Source organism: Artemia sp. Qi Xiang Cuo, chromosome 4, assembly GCF_049724085.1.
Source record: "Artemia sp. Qi Xiang Cuo chromosome 4, ASM4972408v1, whole genome shotgun sequence".
NCBI lineage: Eukaryota > Metazoa > Arthropoda > Branchiopoda > Anostraca > Artemiidae > Artemia > Artemia sp. Qi Xiang Cuo.
Window position 1 is genome coordinate 7633530 of NC_142797.1, and position 13858 is coordinate 7647387.

General features: G+C 32.9%; 1 protein-coding gene across 3 annotated transcripts in view; it reads left to right on the plus strand.

The window, feature by feature from the left end:
* Positions 1–13858, plus strand: part of LOC148952736 (uncharacterized) — a 111268-nt gene that overhangs the window by 67008 nt on the left and 30402 nt on the right. Inside the window, exon 3 of one of the 3 annotated variants that reach the window (XR_016141671.1) lies at positions 5875–6026. The exons of the other annotated variants lie outside the window; for them this stretch is intronic. The gene's annotated coding sequence lies outside the window, so the exon portion shown is untranslated. The remainder of the gene's footprint in view (positions 1–5874; positions 6027–13858) is intronic. 3 annotated transcript variants of the gene reach the window in all.

A 13858-nucleotide genomic window follows, 5' to 3' on the forward strand; every position in this document is an offset into this window, starting at 1 on the left:
GAGAACAATTACAATAATCATAATTTGTGACTAGGATATTCTGCCCCCAAGACACCTCTGTCATATGTATGTAAGCTTCATTGTGAATTTATTTTGTTATTGCAAATTTCATCCATGCTAGAGGAAGGCAATGACTATTCTTTTTTTTTACATGTTTGAAGATGCCAGGTACATTCTCCAATTTGCCTCTAGTCCTTTATCCGATTTAATCATTAGATTTTCTGCATCTATTGATTCTTCTCACTTACACTTATAACTGGTTGCTGTGGCATCTAGTAGCGTATAGAGTTAAAACAGTTGACCTCTACGCTGGAGAGTCATGAGCCAATGCCGAAAATTCATTGATGAGCGATCCTAGAACTTTTGCATTATTTTGATTGGACTGATCAACCATAACTTTTCTACTACTTTTATAGTGGACCACAGAAGTCCGGTACCAAACTTTATAGAGAGTACTGATTAGAGCCTGATTAGAATTCAATGGGGAACTCCTGTCCCATTCACAATGATATTTATTAATATCAAGATTTGGATAACACTATTCTGAGCTAATCACACTTTTTCGTGGAACCTTTCAAACAATCAGAAAATTTTGTCAGGAATCTGATTCACTCAACCTAGTGCTCAGCTAAATATCAGCATTAGTAAGTTATCATTGTGAATAGGCCTTTAGTTGGAATTGGTAAGAAAAATAGTCTATCTGGTTAGGGACCTGATCTGACTACTAGGTACTCTATCAACCAAATTGATTGCTGGCAGTCTCCACAGACAGTTGTTCTCAAATCCATTCAGACTCCACCCTGGAGTTTTTAGGATTCGCATCCATATATCGATATGAAGATTACATTGTTTTTGAACATGAGCAATTTAGGTTTCAAAAAGAATTTGTTAAATCTTCAAATAATAATTTATTTTACTACCAAGGTAATGAAATTCCCTGACTCCCATAATGACGCTTCCCAAAATATTAAAACTTGCTGTAAGCGAGACTTTATTGTCATTTGGGATCATTTCTGGCCAGGGTTGCCACCAGACCGAAAAATTTCGTAACGTCCAACTCTTAAAAACCTAACCTTTTCGTAATTTTTGATAGGAAAGTCACTTTTCTAGTATAAGAGCCTTAATGTCAATATATTTATCGTTAAATAAAATGGAGATGAGAGGTACGTTTTATGCCTATATTCGACTTAGGTTTTCAATCATATACGTCGACCTAATCCTTCCCTTTGCCCTTCCCCCCAGCAAGAACCCCCCCCCACCGATGCGTGTATAACACTACATGATACGATTTTTATGCTCTTGTTGTTGTTTTTAAGTGCAATTTTTTTGGAATTGCGAAAATATATTTTGAGAAATAAGTACTGAATAAGATACAAAAAACTACGAACGTTTGAGTTTATATATACTTATCAAAAATGTCAACAAACTAGGTTTTTTTTATTTATGTTTAATATTATCAAAACATTACATTATGTAATACAGCTTCTTAAAAAGACCTACGAATTCATTTTAATAATTACCTTCCCGTCTAATATTTTAGATTTGCTCGGTCTCAGTCTCACCTCCTCTAGTTTCAAACTTTCATCGCTCCAACATAAAGATCTATACAATTTCGAGTGACACAATTTTTGTTTTGTTTTTATTTTATCGAACAAAAAATATTTCAATCGTTGTCTTCAGCTCCTATGCAAAACAACAGTTATTTTTCATAATATGCTCTTAAATTAATTAATATGCCAGAATCTCCCAAGCACCGTATTTTAAAATAGAACGGAAGTTACTTTTTAAAACCTGCACGGTAATCTTAAAGAGCTGTGATGGTTTTTTGTCAAACAATAAAAAAAAAAATTAAACTCATTTAATAAATTTAAACCCAATTCTTGAATTTTTTTTTCCATATAAAATATTATTATATAAGAACCTGAATTGCACAAAGGCACTGGGTTTTGAATAACAAAATAAAAAAAAATATATAGGTTTTAAATGTATAGACTTAAATATTAGATTTTTATTGTCAAAAAAACACAATAGGAAAACTGATTAACACCAAACTTGAATTTTTTAACCAAATTTTCGATTTTATTTAATTTATTCAAATTAAAAAAAAATATATAAACTATAAAACAATATAAAATAAAAAGTAAAAATATCATCGTGATATGCTCTTATCGTTGTGGTAGCACTTTTCAAGAAGACTGTTAGCCTACTTTAGACAGAGCCTATACTGTTAACTTCTCCATAAAATTTTAAGGTTTATATTTTCATATGTTATCTACCCGTAATCATTGAGATTACTGGTTTTTAATCATAATTTTTAACACACAAGACTACATATAACTTAATCATTTTATACTCAATACACCTCTCAATGACCATGGTAGGCAAATACACCCCCCCCCCCCTAATGGTCCGGGATATAGCCCAAGGAGAATATTAAAAAAAAATAAAACAATAAAAGTATTAATTTGCTATATGAAAGAACACGGAAAAATCTCAAGAGAATGTATGTCATCACAAGGTTCTAAACAACGATGAACTATATTTAGACTTTTATCTATGGACTCTAACAGAGGGGGAGGGGGGTATTATTTGCAAAATGATCATCATACTACTTGAAAATAGTTTAGTGTTAACTCAAAAGGTCCAGTTCGACTAATCCACCTCAGTGCTTAGATAAATACAAAACATAGCTCGTTTTTACTGTTTCATATATTCTTTCAGACAAATGTTTGAATAATCAAATATAAAAAGAGCAACTTTTGTATAGTGCATTATTGAATCAAAATAACCACAGAAAGGGGGGATTAGTATGTTAGGAGAAGACTCCGTCAGCGACGCTCGTGATTGATCGGTGGTCTAAAGACGCGTATAACCTGAATCTATAAAATTGTTAAGCACATTGTTTATTTTTTTACTATTTTTTTTTACATTATCATAAGTATAAAATGAAAATATCTTCTTCTTAATAGAAAATGGTTCTGTATTTTCAGGGAACTAGATTCAAACTCAACTGAGGAAATTGATAGTATGTCAGTTTACTAAATGACTATTTTCAGTAAGAAAATTACCATCTTCTACTCATAAAAGAGAATGTTAACATAGTGGAGTGCTTATTGTCTAATAATTGTAATGGATTTAGTTCTTTGTAACATTAAATGATTTAGAAATGAAAAAATATTATTACTTCTCTCATTGTAATTAAAGTGAGAACAGCGGATTTTGTTTCATGGGGGAAAAAAATAGATTACTCAAAAAATGTGAAACTTCCTTATTATTCAATAGCGTAACATAAATTCAAAAACGTAACAAAAATGTAACGTTTTTAGGACCGTAACGTAAAACGTACCAAAAATGGTACGAACGTAACCTCGGTGGCAACCCTGTCTCTGGCTGGCTCAAACGAATATGACAATTCATCTGGGAAGCTTTTAAAGCAGAGCTTTTAAAGCTTTTAAAGCATAATCTGTTGTAATCTTCTGTGAAACGAGCAGCAAGAGCTAGGACGTCGGCAAGATTGTCGTTGTGAAATTGTTTGTGAGGGTTTACCTTTATGTCCCTAATTTGGAAATTTTAAGATGAAGTCAATGATTATGGTTGATCTCTTAGGGGTGATCTATTGTAACCGAAAACTAATGAGTTTTGAAAAAAAAATTAAACGAAGAAGTACTGTCGTTTTAAGCTAATGCAGAAATGGACACTGTTATTTTGTTCAATTTTAGTGATTAAATAAATAAAAAACAAGTTTTTCAACAGAAAGTAAGGAGCAACGTAGCTACTATTTATTTTCCAACGAGCCAAAGCAAAATGCCTGGTATAAAGAAGTTGCTTAACCAGTTCATTGGTCTCATGTTCGCATCATTCGTGATCGAAATTCTCGAGTTTGTATTATTTAAGATACAAGTACCGTTTTTTATTTAATTTCTGATCAATTTTCGAATAGTGCCAGGAAATATGGCTCCAGCTCCATGGAAATCCCCCTTCTCACAAAAATATCGTCTAGACAATTCAGTCCCAGTTAGAATTTACCCTGGGCAATTACCTTTAACATGTCCGCATGTAAAATTGAGTCGGCAAAGAGAAAACAAGTCATGTAAAAGGAACTTCGTATAGGAATTCTGGCAAATTCCCCCAATGAGAAACTTCTCCTGAAAAGCTCGTCCCCTGGAAACTTCACTCCTTATGGAAATTTTTTCCCGTGAAAATTTTTTCCCGTGAAAATTTTCCCCCGGCAGAAAATTCATCCCCCCCGAGAAATGTATGCATACTTCCCAAAAACAAATATAGGCCTATACGTAAAGAGCGGGCAAATTTTATAGCTTAAAGACTTTTTTCCAGGAATAGTGGGGATCATGTTATCTCCGAAGGCATGGTTATTGGGTCTTTCAACCATGTTGAACAAAATGGCTGTCTAAAAATTTTGACTGAACGATTTTGGGAAAAGGGGGCGTGGGAGGGGCCTAGTTGCTCTCCAATTTATGGTCACTCGATAGGGGTACTAGAACTTTTAATTTCCGTTTGACTGAGCCCTCTCCCGATATTTTAGGGCCCCTGAGTCGATACAATGACCACTGAAAAAAAAAAATATAAGAAGTACCCGTGATCTTTTTCTGGCAAAAATATACAAAATTCTATATTTTTATAAAGATAGCCTAAGATAAGAGCTTGAAACTTCTACAGCGGGGTTGTACGCTCAATCTGAGGGTGTGATTATTATTAAGATTCTTTGACTTTTGGGGGGGTCTTTCCCTCGTTTTTGAAAATCAGAAAAAATGTTACAGGCTCGTAACCTTTGAAGGGTAATACCGAACTTAATTTGGAACAAGCCGATTCTTTTAATGTATCTATTGGTTTGAAAATTACGTTTTTTTAGAGTTTTGGTTACCATGGAGCTGCGTCGCTCCTTACTTACGGTTCGTTACCACGAACTGTTTGATAAAAGTTCATCGTGAAAACGATTAAATTGTAATTTTCAAAAATAGTCTGAAACCCGGTAAAAATTATACCGGATGAAAATGTAAGCTTCATCACCGTAGCTGAAAAATCCATTTAGGGGAACTGTAGTCCTCAATCTTGAGCAACTGGGAAAATTACTTTTTTGCGCGGGGAAAAGTGATGTCTTCCATTTCTCTTTTTTCCATTATGCTATTAAGATCAGGTATAGGATTCATCCTTGTCTCATACCATATTCAAATACAAACAATCCGTTTTTCAATTTCAGTCTGTACCGTAAATAACTGCCGTTTAAATAAGGCTGTGATCATTTCAATAATTTTTAAGAATTCTATAAAAAAAAGTCCATATCGCTCCACTATTGGTAAAATCAAAAGTTTCCATAAAATTTTATGAAAACCACGATATCTAAAAATTTTGGAAAACCAGGTTGGATTAAGAGCGGTAAAACTTCCATAATGGGCTGGAAACCTAAGCTAGAATACATAAAAAAATTTCCGATCTTATTTTTTCAACCACAAAAATCAGATATTATTTTAAAAATCCTACTGTTTTCATTCCTTTTGATAGTTTGTCGAGTGATATCCTATATAATAATAGTCGTTAGTTTCAAGTTAGTTTCAAGTTTTCTTTTTTTATATTATATAGGATAGGTTATATCCTATATAATATTAGTCCATCAAAAACCTTTGGCTTTAAGAACAGCTATATAATATATAATAATATAATAATAATATAATATAACTATATAATAATAGCTGAAGATTAGGATTGTTTACTCAAAGATTGTTGGTAATGCAGGGATGTATAACCGTAAAATTAAGTGGAAATTATTTTCTTTTTTTTATATTATATAGGATAGATTATATCCTATATAATAATAGTCTGGCAAAATGTTTGTATCTTCTGTCTTATTTTTTTCAGTGGTTGGATATGAACAGGACTAGCCCATCCCATCACTTTGTCTACGCTGAAAGATGTCAGTTTTCATTTGCAGTTCCTGAGTAATTCATAAGTTACAGTGACACGTCACCGAATTCTTGGAGTTCATTCTCCTTTTTACACTTCTAAAAAAGGCATTATGAATAACCAGATCTTAACTTCCGCAAACCCCATGCATAACTGATGAAGGACGTTCAAAAATACCCGACTAATTTAAAACACAATTTAGTCTGCTTAGTTTTGAAAACTAATTGAAGTTTCGCCTTAGGGGATTTTGACCCCCCCCCCCGAAATGTTTGTCTGGTTCGTAAAAACGTAACAAAAATGGATATAAACAAATTTTTCTTGAGCTTTTTTTGTGTAACCCCCCCCCCCAAAAAAAAAAAAAATCTTTGAGTAAATAAAACTGCTTAGTTTTGAAAACATTGCAAATAATTGAATTTACCCTAAAATGTAAGCTTTTGCTTTTATTTAGGCTTTCATTGAGCTTTCATTTTTATTTTGCGAAACAAGTCCCTTTAAGTTGCTTTCATTCCCTTTTCTACCAGACAGCTACTAGAAATTGTAATTTTAGTGTTTCTGCACAAATTTTTAGAGGGAGGGGGGTGTGTGTGAATTCTATGTTTTCCTGTTGGTATTAGGTCGTATCTCAGAAAGCAAAGCAAATGCAAAATTCTGAAAGCACGCTTAGTAATATACGAATGATAATAATAACAGTAATAATAATATTAACAATAATTTATTTGTACCCTCTTTATACAAAAATACACGTTAGAGTAGTAAGTAAAAAGAAAAACAACACTAAGCAGAGGAGATACGTACAAAAAAGGAGCAAGGACTAGAACTATTAAAGGACACCGATAAAATTCTTACCCAGTGAAAACACAAAAACAAAAACAAATAAAATAAAAATATCACTCATAATACCCTAACTCACCTCAGAGGAAAGTCAACTATTTTTTCAGAGCACTTCAGAATCTAATCGAAAGGTCGTCCATCTTTTCACTAATCTTGAAAACTTTTGTACCACCTAGAAATAAGACCGTTTATAGTCCATAGAGAAAACTAAAGGAAACATTTCCAAAATTGAAAAAAAAAATCAGAAAGGATTGAATTACTTTCGGTCGCAGAAAAACCGCCTAATTATTGCAAAGAAAAATACATGGGAAGCAAAAAATTAATTACAAAATCTACCTTACGTTTTATAATGTGTGAAAATTGAGCTAAAAATATGATAATTTATATTCTTACTCAATACCTTTTACAATATATCGTACCAACAGCTAATCTTTTAATTTAGCAGGTCAAACATGGAGGAGGATAAGCTCGAAGTCCCCAAAGATTAATTAGTTTTGCCCCCTCCCTCCTGAGAAATGTTCTGGTGTACGTGCCTGAGTGGAGCCAGATTAATCCACTAGGTCCACCATCATTTACCATCTTTATTAAATCCGTATCCCTCTATTCACCTCTCTCTCTCTCTCTTTCTCTCTCACTGTCTCTCTTTCTTTCATCTATCTCACTCTTCTTTTTTCTTGAGTTTTTGGGCAGAGGCGGTAATGCAAACCTGAAGAAAATGCAGAATCTCCAACTTTTGCTTCATTTTCAAAAAATTGCTCCGGTTTTGGTTCAAACTTAATGAATTTTTTGGGTCATAGCCCCTGGTGTTTCTTTGGATGGTTCTGAAAGTGATTAAGGTACATTATCTTTATCAAAGCCCTAAACTATAACTTGTGATTACTTAATTTAACTCTTTCATTAGCTCACACCTAGGGGCACTATAAACGGTATTAGGATTGTAAATGGATAGGATAGTTTGGCATTAGTAGTATTAGTAAGAATATAATAGAATAAATTAGTATTAAATAAAAAACGAGTTTTCTTTCAAGTCAAAGCAATGAGTTACATTGAAACTAAAAACAAACAGAAAATACTCCACATATGAAGGAAACCGCCCCTCTTCAATTCTTTGCGGTTTACGCTTACTATTTTAGTGATTTAAAAATTAGTGATTTGTCGCTTGGTCCTTGTGTTTCAAAAGTAAATTTTACGGAATTAGGACAAAAATCCAAAGTTTAGCATAAAGAGCATGGGAATGAGAGGGGACAGTCACCTTATATACACGATAATATCAGTTACTTTGAGGCTGTACTTTTACTCTTTAAATTTTTGAGCAAAAACTTAAATATTATTAATTCTGTCTATTTTGATTCATACTCAGGGCTATCCTCAATGTCAGGAGAAAAGCCACCTGTCCAAACACAACTCTTTAAATTAATAATTAACTTTTGCAGAGCATTGATTCGAGAAAAAAAGTTTATTTAGTATGGTTATTATTGAAAAAAAGCAATAATCATTCCCGATAAAAAACACCTCTGCCATGAAAGGGGATTTGTCATTCCTTCAGGCCTCGTACTTGGTGCGGATTTTCTGGCTTGATTTGAAATTTTGTTTGAAATTGAATAAATATAAACAGGTTTTTTAACTGAAAGTAAGGAGCAATGTTAAAACTTAAGTAGCACATAAATTATTCCGTATATGCTTTCTCGTCCCTTGCTCTTTACGCTACAGCTACAGACTTTTTGTCCCAATCCTTTATGAATGACTCTTGAAACACAAGATTTGTTGAATTTGAATTAGAACTATTTTTAAAACACTCTAAAACATTAGCGTAGAGAATTAGGGTTGAAGAAGGGGCAACCCCTTCATATACGAAATAACTTCTGTCCTTTTTAAGCTCAAATAATGCTCCTTACTTGCAGTTGAAAATAAAACTTATTTCTTTATTTGATTTAGTAAAGATACTTCTAGTCCTAGAACCTATAAACTTTGAATGTCTAATTAAATCAATTGAACGTAGAAAAATAGTTGAACGTAGCGTAAAAACAATAAATAAAAACATTAGACATTGATTCATTAAAAGCAGTTTAGTTTCTGCGCAGATCAAGTTGATCAAATTAACAACTAGACTGGGGCACACAAAGTACTCTCTATCGCAGGTGGTACTACATTCCTGGTAGGTAAATCGAATTGAAATGAAAGAACTTGCAAAACAAATTACAAAATCACTAGATTTTGAAGGGACGATGGACCTATGGCCCCTGTCTCCACTAATTGTGCACGTCAGTGTCTATGAATTTAATCAAACCAGATAAAAGAAAAGTTCATAAGCCCCCCCCCCCACGCTAACTGTGCAAGTAAGTATTTATGGAAATAATAAAACCAAAAAACTCATGTTTTGTAAGTAGATGAATAACAAATAAATGATATAACGATTCCAATCAGAGTGCTTTTGATTATTGTTTTTATTTTTTTAATTGCCTAAGAGAAAGACCATGAAGCTTAGAGTTAATTAAATAAAAAAACTGCGTCACTGGCGCTTTACTGAAAACTATACGAGTCTTGAACAATCTTGGAAAGTATAAACAAAATCAAATTTAATATTAGATATATAATGATATTAATTGTTGAAAGATCCATCAGTTCAAGATTTGGTTTTCACTGTAATTTTTATTTTCATTTTCAATACTTTAAAAACTGGAAAAGAAAGAATTTGTAATATAATTCGTTTTCAGTGAAGTGCGAATGACGCAGCAGGCTTTAGGTTTTTACAGTTAAACATTTCGCATTACTACTACTATTGCTAAGAACTTCTACTAATATTTTCACTACTACTGCTACTGCTACTGCTGTTACTGCTACTACTAATTCAACAATACTACTACTGCTGCTGCTACTCTTACTACTACTTTTACCACTACTTTTACAACTGCTACTGCTACTTCTTCTATTGAAGAAAATTGAAAGACCTTAGTGCATCCAGGTTATCAAAATGATATATATGCAACACATGCGAGTAGTATCTTATATAAAGGTTTCACGGTCACAAGAGTATACAGTGCAGTTTGGCGAACACATTGCAAAAAGCGACCAATCCTTTTATATTAGAGACCTATAAAGTGATCAAACACGTCTTTAGCAACTTCGTTCATCATAACGTGTTTTTTTTTTAACCAAAAACTAAAAATTGGTACGAGTGATTGCATGATATGCCTTTACAGACTGGTTTAGACACAGGTTTCTAAGCCAAAACTTTTGATTGTCACATTACGTATTCAAAAGTGGTTTCTGAGGCAACACCTATTTTTTGGACAATTGCCTTAACTTGAGAGTAGTTTCTTAGGAATGTGTCGTTGCTAATTAAAAAATTGGATGCTACACTCAGAATTGTTTGATTGACATATGCTGTTGAAACATTTTGCGTAAAAGCTAACTCTATTTGCAAAAAGGGATAAGGGATGCACGAATTGGACTGTACGAACGATCTTATTTGAATAATAGGAAAAAAAAGAGCTAGATAACATTTGTGAATTGGATCATATGAAGGTGGAGAAAAAAGGGTTAAACCGATTAGCAGTTAAGGTAAACTTGAAGAGCATGTTAACTCATAGCTTATTTATTATAAATTTGGAACAATATCAATCTATGGAAATGGTTAACGATGATAAAATGGTCTTATGACTTGACCTAGCTTTACTTCTTCGATGTGTTCTGTATAATACACAAGTGGTGTTTGAACAGTGTTGTCAATTTAAAATAGAGTTTAACGTTATAGTATACTAAAAAGTTGATACTAAGAGAGATGTATATGGCAAGCAAAGAATTTTAATAATGAAATTCAGAACAATTCATAGAAATCCTTACAAATCAAGTAGTGAGGTGTATACGAGTACGAACCGCCAAGGATCATAAGCGTCAATGACTCTAACCACCAGGAACCTCAACCCCCAAAGGTCCTCTATCCCCAAACTCGAAGAGGGCCCCCTCCCCTCCAACTTTTTACCCCCCCCCCTTTTTTTATAATGTTTTTTCAACTTTTTTTTACATATCTTAGAATGACATGTACCATACATAAAAATAAAAGAAATCACATGTAATATTTTCCAAATTCAAACTGAGAATGATATAGAAATGTTAGTTGCAACTTTTACTATTAGAAAAATATTGTTTGTAGTAGCACTTTTTTTATTGGACTAAAAAAATTTTTGGACTTTTTTTTCACGTATCTTAAAATGACATGAAATATGCTTATGACTCTAACAATTGTACTATATGCTTGCTCAGAGACACGATGCGGCTTTCCCAATGATACTCTATGTCCGTTTATCGACACTACCTAGTTTATTAGATGTATTAAATCAGTATTTTTTACACACTGGAACAATAAACACAACTCATATCTCTAAGAAGTGACGATGAGGCATTTTAAGAATATATTTTCACTTGATTGTGGTATTGTAGCATTGAACGCTGACAAGGAGAAATATTTAAACTATGAAATAAGTACAAGTGCTAGCACCATCAAAAATACATACGTGGCTGGTCAGGACGCTAAGGAAATTAATTTCAGTGAAGTACAAACAAAAATCAACTCTTATGATGGTGGATATGCGAGATTGAGATCTCTGGAGATGATTGCACTCAAAGAGAATGCCAACATAAAAATAGTAGTTGATGAAGAGGGGCATCTTCTTGCTAGTACTTGTGGTAACGTGTTACCCAGTGTTAAACCATATCGTCAGCTTTCGGGTATTAGCATTCAAATGAAAGCAAAGACGAAAAGAAAGGCCTACTCTTCTACTAATATCTTAAACCATATCTTGTCTACGTGCCGGATCTATTACCTGTGTAAAAAATAGTTTGATAATACACAGTGAAGTTGCCCGAAAAATAAGAAGGGTATTTACAGAAAATATTAATAAGGAATATAAAGATAAATTGATAAAAATCCAGGCACCAGCAAACGTAACTGCCATTAATCAAACAGTCAATGAACAAAATAATACCAAAGACGAAAAGCATATGGAGCCTGTTGATGACACACCTGTAAAAATTGTGTATGACTCAAAATGGAATAATGATTATTCTACTGATTACGAACTAAGAGAAGACATAAGCTATAGTATCAAGAGAGAAAATGGTGAACCATTTTATGAAACAGATTCAAAATGACCAAAGCTGTTCATTGATGTTAATAATGTATAATAATAATATATTTTTTGTATTAATATTCTACATTGCTTTATTTTATTAAAAATATGTTGGACATTACATTCTTATTTGTTCATTATTTTTAGAGCAAGCTAGCATATCAAACGTTTAAAATTTTTATTAAAACATTCAAGATATAAGAAAGGGAATTTGCATACATCATGTGTCGGATAGATATGTTAACATAGAGAAAATCTAAGTATAATTATGAATAAATTCTATATCAACATTTATTGACAGATACTTGGGATAGCTTTGACGGAATCTAAGTATCAGAGTGAATAAATTCTTTATCAATGTCTTTTGACTGATACGTTTGATAACACTGACATAATTTAAGTATCAAATTGAACAAATTCTTTATTAACATTCTTTATCGATATCATTTGTCGGTTACGTCAGACAGCATTGACAAAATCTATCTATTAGAATGAATAAATTCTTTATCATCAGCCGTTGTCGGATTTGTCATTATGAAAAAACTGTAAGTAAGTAACAAACTCTTTTTTGAATTCACCTCTTGCATACACAATACGGAAATTATAAAAAAAATAATTGTAATTTCCAGACTTCATTTGCACGCAATAGATTCCGAGAGTTGTATGACCCCTCCCTACAATGAATTCTAAAGGTTTTATGACTCCTCTCCACAATGAATTCAGATGGCTTTAGGACTCATCCCCCTAGCCATAACTCCATTCAACCTTCAGCGAAGGTATAAAAGCATGATGAAGTACTTCCTTACGTAACAACTACATTAATAGCTTCCAAGATGATAGGACTATATGACACAGAATTTATCGGTTTAAAAAAATCTTCTTGTGGTGTTATATTTGAATTTGCATTTTTGTTTTTGTCTACAGAACTCAAAGAAATTGACTGTTATCACTGGGTAGTGGATTATAATATGTTTGAGTATGACAAAAGCTTATGGAGTACTACATCACATTGTATAAACAGACAGGGGTTCTACGATAGAGTGATTACGCCCCTTAATAATAGTTGGCAGGAACTGAGAAATGTTCCGGAGGAAGTCAGTGAAATTTGCAGCTTTTTCGGGGTAGAAGCACTCTATGTAAAGGGTAATGTACCTACAGATAAAGTTTTAACTCAAAAGTATGGCCCCAGGATTCCATTTTTCAATCTAGAAGAATTTAAGTGTCCTAAATTTGAAGGGGCTTATCACCGTCCTGAAGACAAGGTTAGGTTCTTCTCGCATTGGATACCTAAGGACATACCTGATCGCGATAAATGCATGAGACACGGTGAACTTTAAGTACTATTTTTATGTAAATATGTGATTTTTCTAAAAAAAAATCTATTAATGTGTTTAAAAGAAATAAATATCTTTAAGCTTAACCCGTATTTATTCTTTAGAATAGTTCTATTCATTTCATTAAATTATGAAGAAATTGTAAGTAAGTAACAATTTCTTTCTTGAACTCACCACTTGGATACACAATGCAGAAATTCCATTCAAGAAATTATGAAGAAATTGTAAGTAAGTAGCAAATTCTTTCTTGAATCCCACAGGCATACAAAAACACATATAAATATATGGATTCAGACATACAAACCGACAGAGACAGGCATTGAGATAGGCAAACATCCGCCCAGACACATAAGCAGAAGAACTGAGGGAGACAAAAACACATATAAATGTAAGGATTCTGACATACAAACCGACAAAGACAGGCATTGAAATAGGCAAACATCCATCCTGACACATAGGCCCAGAGAGTGAGGGAGACAAAAACACATATAAATGTAAGGATTCTGACATACAAACCGACAAAGACAGGCATTTAGATAGGCAAACATCCGCCCAGACACATAAGCAGAGGAAGTGAGAGAGACAAAAACACGTATAAATGTAAAGTTTCTGGCATACAAACCGACAGAGACAGGTACTGAGATA